The sequence below is a fragment of the Mastomys coucha genome, unplaced genomic scaffold (assembly GCF_008632895.1).
Source record: "Mastomys coucha isolate ucsf_1 unplaced genomic scaffold, UCSF_Mcou_1 pScaffold20, whole genome shotgun sequence".
NCBI lineage: Eukaryota > Metazoa > Chordata > Mammalia > Rodentia > Muridae > Mastomys > Mastomys coucha.
In genome coordinates, this window is record NW_022196903.1 from 29,160,829 (window position 1) to 29,167,961 (window position 7,133).

The 7,133-nt window shown below is 43.1% G+C and overlaps 1 long non-coding RNA gene across 1 annotated transcript; it reads left to right on the forward strand.

The window, feature by feature from the left end:
- Window positions 1-839: 839 nt before the first annotated feature.
- Window positions 840-4,495, forward strand: LOC116098699. The gene is made up of 2 exons (XR_004121914.1): window positions 840-1,027; window positions 3,447-4,495. It is a non-coding gene; the product is annotated as an uncharacterized LOC116098699 (long non-coding RNA).
- The last annotated feature ends 2,638 nt before the right edge of the window (window positions 4,496-7,133 follow it).

Sequence of the window (7,133 nt, forward strand, 5' to 3'; positions counted from 1 at the left end):
ATGTCAGCTGAGGGAAAGGGATCCAGGTACACTGATACGTCCTGGTTGCCTGAACCCTTTTCGATGTAAGCCAGTCGTGAAATCAATGAAAAGGTCTATTCTACAGGGCATGGTGTATGCTTGAACTGCAGCCTATAGACTGGATCATTTCACCCACAGGTGGAAAGCAAGGTGGACGCCAAAGCAACTCACTGCTACTCCCTAGAAGGCACAGGAAACACTGTTTCTTTTATCTACAACTCTGAAGGGCTGCTCAGCTCAAAGCTTTCATTCCCAGACCAAAAGAACAAAAAACAAACAAACAAAAACAAAACAAAAAAACAAAAAACCGCTCCTGGGGTGAGGCAAAGAATACAATAAAGGTTCATTTGAGGAGAGAAGTGAGACTCCCATCAGCTGCATTTGCTTTCTTAAGCCACTGGAGCAATGAAGGGGGAGGGATTATGGTAGTTGCTGGGGAAATTGAGGCAACAGTTACAGGAAAGCGGGTTCCCTGTTGCATCATGAAGGCAGGAATATTTGAAACTAGAGATATTCTTCAGGAAACTTCACAATACTTCCATGCCTAGTGTCACGCCCGCCTAGACCAGCAAGAAAGACACGACCCTAACTCTTCCTTTTAGCAGTTTATTCAGGAACCCTTTTAACAGTCTTCCCCCTCTTGCTTCTCCTGCTTTTTCTGCCTCCCGGGGAACCATTACTTAAGCCCCGCCTCCCTGCCATCTAAGCCCCGCCTTCTGGCCCCACCCTCGGCCATTAAGTATTCCCAAGCTTAGCCAATCTCAATGGGCTACGTGGCAAAAGCGGATAGGTCACCAAATGCAGAAGCAACCAATGGCAGCAAGTTTAGCCAAATGAGGGCTTTGTTTACGAGACTGCTCACTCTTGGGATGGTAGAAGCCAGCGCTTGATTCTTAAAGATCAAGACCCATGTGACACCTGAGGAGCAGGTTGGCCTTACAAACATCAAAGAAGTGCAGTAAGAGCCCCATCAGCAGAAGCCATTCAACTGCCCTCTGGATTCGCAGTCAGTAGACCTTCTGCAGATTTGTATAGCAAGTTCTGCCATTTTCTTCAACAGCTTCCTGGGGTGATTGTACCAGCCCCAATCTGCCCATCTGTCTTAGTGAGGGTTTCTATCGCTGTGGTAAAACATCATGACCAAAAAAACAACTTGGGGAGGAAAGGGTTGATTCATTTTACATTTCCATCACTTTAGGAAGTCGGAACAGGAACTCACATAGGGCAGGATCCTGGAGGCAGGAGCTGATGCAGAGGCCATAGTGGGATGCTGCTTATTGGCTTGCTTCCTGACTTGTTCAACCTGCTTTCTTATAGAACCCAGGACCACTTGCCCACAGTGATCTGGGCCCTCCCTCATTGATCACTAACTGAGAAAAGGCCTTATAGCTGGATTTCATGGAGGCATTCCCTCAACTGAGGCTCCTACCTCTTATGATTCTAGCATATGTCAAGGTAACACACAAAAGCAGACATTATACCATCCTTGTAAAGAATAAACTATTAGGTTAAGGGACTAAACTGAGGTTCCTGTTCCATGAAGCTCAAAATAAGCCTGATGCAGTTTTTATAAAAGGGATGACAGTTTTCATTTCCTGACAGAATTGCACATGCAAATGCATCTGCAGACGAAAATGTTTTCTATAGCTAGGACTGAGCAATAATCTAACACTAATTCTTGTTTAAATGGAGGGTATGAAGCAACCTAGTGGATAATGGATAATGGATTTAACTTCATCAGTGCAAAGATTCTGAATCATGGAAACTGAAAACTCTTGTAATGATCCTTGTAGAATGGCTGAAGATTTGTTATCAAAGTATATTCAGGGATGGCATTTAGCCAGGTAGATGAGATAACCTAATTAAAATGCTTTCTGGAACAGAACTTAGAGAAATGAAAAGAACAGTTAACACATACATTAAACATTCTGTAAACTACAGAGACTTAAGCAAATCATTGTAAAAGCTGTGATTTATGTTCTGCTACACTCTCTGATAGTGTTGGCTAATGTTACATTCTTGAGCACTAGGAAAAATGGGTAAATATTGGTGTGAACACTGAAGAACCAGTACTGTCTTGTGACTAGATTTTTGAGGTTTTATTTGTTTGTTCTGGAGAACAGGGTTCAAGCTCTGAGAGAATAGAACATGAATCAAAGCAAAACTAATGTTGAGGTCTGGGAATCGCCGCACAGGCCACACAAATACCAATCTCAGTCAAAGAGGGACGATTTATTGAATGCCACACCCCAAGACCGATTGACCAGGGCCACGTTTCAGACTTGGGAGCTTCACTATGACACTGACTTAAGATCCTAAAGGGCTTTTAAGCCTAAAATCCACAAATATCTGTGCCAAGTTATTCCACCAATTAGGATTTAGGGATAGGAGATTTCCTTAGGAGTATGTCTTTGTTGTACACTTATCCTACTCCCATTGGTTAGGGTATTTGACTGTGGCAGGGGATTTGTCTTATTTAACACTCATGTCTTGTCAACCAGGATGGGACTTATCTAACATTTGTGTCTTAACTTGCCAACCAGGATGTCAGCTCCCAGGAAAGTCTTGGGAAATTAAATTTTCAAAATGGAAGTCCTATTCGAAATAGCTTCTTATATTGGTGAAGGTGTCTCTCCTATGTTGGGGGTTCAAGCTTACTGTCCATAACTATACAAAGCAGTTCTACTGACTTCTATTGTGATCAGTTTCCAAGGACACAGAATATAACAGAATATGTAATCAAGATGGGCATGAGAACATTTCCTGGTAACTAGCAGAAACACATAAGAAAGTGTCCTTGCAATACTAGTAACAGCACAAAATGGCAGGCTAGCCAGGTAACAGTTACCTGGGCCTTAACATTTCACCTAGGCCTTAATATTATACCTAGGCCTTAACAACTAACATGCTAAGAACACAGAGTCAAGGCTCACTGGTGGCATTTAGCATATGGAGATCTAAGCCAGTGAGTAGATGGAGACAGAAGTCTTGCCTTGAGACGTAGCACAGGACAATCCTTAGAGCACAGACTCCAGGGTCTAATGGCTCAAAACTCAGCTCCAACAACATATGAGCCACTAAGCTACATACATTACGCAGTTCTTCCATGCCTCAGTTTCCTGGTTAGTAAAACAAAATGAATTTTCCTCACAGTTGGTTTTCACTGAGAATAGCATTACATAATTACATAAATCAAATGTTAGAGATTCTGGGAAACTCCCATGGATGTGTTGTTCATGCAATCAACTTCATTATAATAAATTCTAGTGGTTATCATAAGCTTTGCCTGGATTCAGGACGCATTTGTGCTGCAGTCATGTGTAGTAACAGAGCCATATGCTAGATCCTTGAAGTACTGATTAAGAAACAAATCAGATGTTACAATAACTTCATTTTAATGATGAGATGACTATATTAATTTGCAGATAAAGAACATCACTGAAAGCTTTGGCTATTGACAAACCCTGCATGCCCACGTGTTTGTTTCTCCTGGTAAACAGACTTTTTGATGTGAACAGAAAACCAAGGGGTATGCACCAGTCTTTGATAGTGCTTGACTGTTTCACGTAAGAAAAGGGTCAAAGGAAATGGGTCCTTGTGACATCTACCTAAGTGCTGGTTGCTCTTCTCAATGAATGGCATCTGGAGCATGGATCTGCTGTGTTGTGCACAAGTGTGTTTTGCTGCTGGTGTCAGACGTACAGGGCACTGTGTAAAAGAGTGCCCTGCTCATGAAAACACACAGGTTGCTCAGGACTTGAACTAAACCATAATTTACCGTCTTAAGAGGTCTCTCTTCTCAGGCTGGCAGTTCAGAACATTCTAGAGCTCAGCACGCATTAACCCCTTTAGGGCTTCAGCATACAGGGACTTCAGAGACCATTCCAGCTCAAAACTGGAGGTTCTACTTAAAGCACCCAGCTTGGCCTGAAAAAAAAAAAAAGCCTATTAAAACTGTTAAAAGGGGAGATTTTTTGTTTGCACCTGCATGTGGCTGCAGAGCATGGCTACCAACAGACTGAATGGCACACTGCTTGGAGCATGTGTGACTTTTGTGTTAAGATTTATGTAAAAGTAATCTAGTCTGTAGAGAAAGGGGGCTGATCATACCGACTACTATGAAAGTCAATATAGTGGAGAGATTCACTGCAGACAATGCCACAACCTTGTAGAATTCCAAAGGCAGACCAATCTACTTTACATTTGTGAAGCAGAAGCAGGCAGTAGCCTGGGGAGGGGCCTCTTACTGATCCAGCTGCGATGCTTTGGGAAGACAGGCTGCTGACAATGGTCCACAGCCAAGCATCCCCCGCCGCCACCACCACCACCACCACCACCACATACAAGGTAAAAAAAACAAGAGAGCTCTTGAAACCACACACGAGCCCTGAAGGCAATGGTGATTGGACACACCTGCAGGGATTTATCACTTTTATTAAGAAACAACTACTGCAAATTAAAGATAAAAACCAGATGTCTGATGTGTTTTTTTCGGAGGTGAAAAATGGCTCTTTAGAAGAAATGACAGTAAAAAGGCATATTCAGTTTGGCAAAACGTTTTATTCAAAGAACCTCCTTTTCCTCCTTAACTGCTCAAATATCTCCTAAGACTGGGAGTGATGTCTGATATTTACACAGCTCAAAGTCTGAATGCTCACTAATGTCTTTGGGCTGTTCTACACACACGGCTGCTCCGGGCTCCCTCCAGCTCTGATCTTTGTTCTTAAAATGTACTACTCAATGAAGCGTTCAGAGTCTGAATGAATAAAATCCTCACCACCATAATTTGTTACTTTTCAAATCATCCTTTTTGGGAAGCTGAGGCCATTCTCTGGAAAGAAAGCAAATAGCACGGAAATGCTCGCAGTTGGGAGTGGAGCACAAAGGCTTTCTTGTGTTGCTGGGGAGTAACCACTGCCTCCCAGTTTGCTTGAGGAGTCTACCTTCCACCAGAAAAGATGTAAAATAACTCATCTGTCAAAGGCATCATTACACTTCTCCCCTCAAATATGGGCCTTGTCTGGATCCAGGCCTTTTCTATCTCTGGCTCTTTTGCTGCTTGCCTCATGGCAGTAATTTCTGTCAGCAAAGCTCAGGGGAAGAAGTCTGTGATACTCAGAGTAGACAAAGATTTGCAGCTCGCCAGACTGCAGGGGTTGTGAGATGGGAGTGCGGCTGGTCACCAAGAAGCCACTTCAGAAACCCTTAGGGCTCTAATGGTGCGTTTCTTCCTGAACATCAACTGTACATGGTAATATGCACACACATCTCTTCCCTCTTCTCTACCACTACAAATCAATACAGCATTCTCTGGACGTCTCCCAGTAACTGCTCCCCACTCCTTTTCTTGTTTGGCATCACTGGGATGTTCCCTTCCTTGGCTGTAAGGAACCATTATGAAGAGGGAGGAAGAGGCTTTGGCAAGCATTCATCTTCTCATGTAACACATGTCAGATACTGCCAGGAGCTGGCAGTTCAGAGATGAACTATGCATGCTCCCAGCCTCTTCCATTCCTGGAATGTATACAGTGAGGAAACTTCTAGAAAAAAAAAGAATAGACTATAAAGTTGAGAAGGGCCAGTTTCCAATCCCAGCTCTGGTCATAGCAAACATTCCAGTGCTTAAATATTGGTCATACTTATTTCCAAAAATTACACTGACCACTGCTAATAATGAGCACGTTTTCTCTATATTCTTCCAATGCCAGCTTGAACTGCCACAAACAAGATTCAGTCAATAGCTTTCAGCAGGAAGCCACTGAGCCCAAAGCACTCTGTTCATGGTAGGGGGAGTCCTCCTAATTCTATCTGCCTCTGGTCAAAGAGAAGATTTTGGTCTCAGATGTGATTTTTCCTCCAAGTACACTGTCTATCTGCTCAGATATCATGTCCACCACCCACAGCTAATTCACTGGTTTGGAATTGACTCCATTCCCTTTCCCCGTCTCTAGGCTAAAAAGAACCAAAACTAGAAGGGATATGTAGCAGCTGTTCTCTGCTCCTGGGCCGAGCTGGACAAGAATATGCAATCGGTTCAAATAAAGCTTTCATGTTCACACTCCCTGCAAGCTCTCTGCCAAATGCTTCCCATGTAATGCAGTCTTACTAGCACTGCTTACAGAACCACTAGACAAAGCATCCTAGATGGATATAAATACCCTAGAAAACTCCTAAAAATTACCAAGAGGCCCCAGGGTGCAGAAGCCTGAGCAGGCATGGCAGGTGGTGATCAAAGGGAAACCGCCCAAGGGGATGCAGGTGCAGTCAGGAACCCAGGAGTTAGGAAAAGCAAAACCAAAAGTGGACCCCACTACGAAGGAAAGGGGGCCCAGGAAATGACTAAAGTTGAGAACCCTAGGAACTACCATGTGTTCCTCCCAGAACAGAAGAGGGCGACCACAGGTGGCACCAACCATCCTGGCAGAGAACTGAGTGCTGTACTTGGGTCAACTGGGCAGGAAAAAGGGGAAACAAAATATACAACATACCTCATCAGTTCCTAAACTTTAAGTCTATCTAGGGTATTACTGGTAGTTTTAGTTGGGTGAAAAGAAAATAAAAGAGTCGACAATATGCATGGGGCCCTAGGTTTGATCCTTGGCACTGCAAGAAAAAAGTTTAACAATTGAAAATACATTCCTAATAAAAGTGATAAAGATGGCGTTGACAACAACAGGATGTGAGACATTAAGTATAACCCAAGCATCCACCCCTGTCCTGTCACCTCATAAACAAGTCACGGTGGGCTCACAGACACACTACATTTCCTGGCTAGTGTCCTTTGATATTTGGCTTTTACTCTAGAGTTTTACATGTCTTACGCTCTATTTTGAGACAAACGATATGCTCTGTCTCTTAAGATGAACAAAGGTGTTTAATAGGCATTTATTTACATTCCGGTAAGTCTGGCCCTTGGTTAAATGGCTTATTTGCCCTTTTAAAACCTTTACAGTTCACATGAAAAAAAAAATAAGCAAAGAGGAGTGCCTTTTAAAAAGAATGATTTTATGGATGTTTCCAGAGATGGTCCTATTAAGGGAAGACAAACATCACACATGTGCTCTTATTGTAGTTCCTGGGCTTGTGTGTATGCGTTCTGAAGGCAGAAGGCA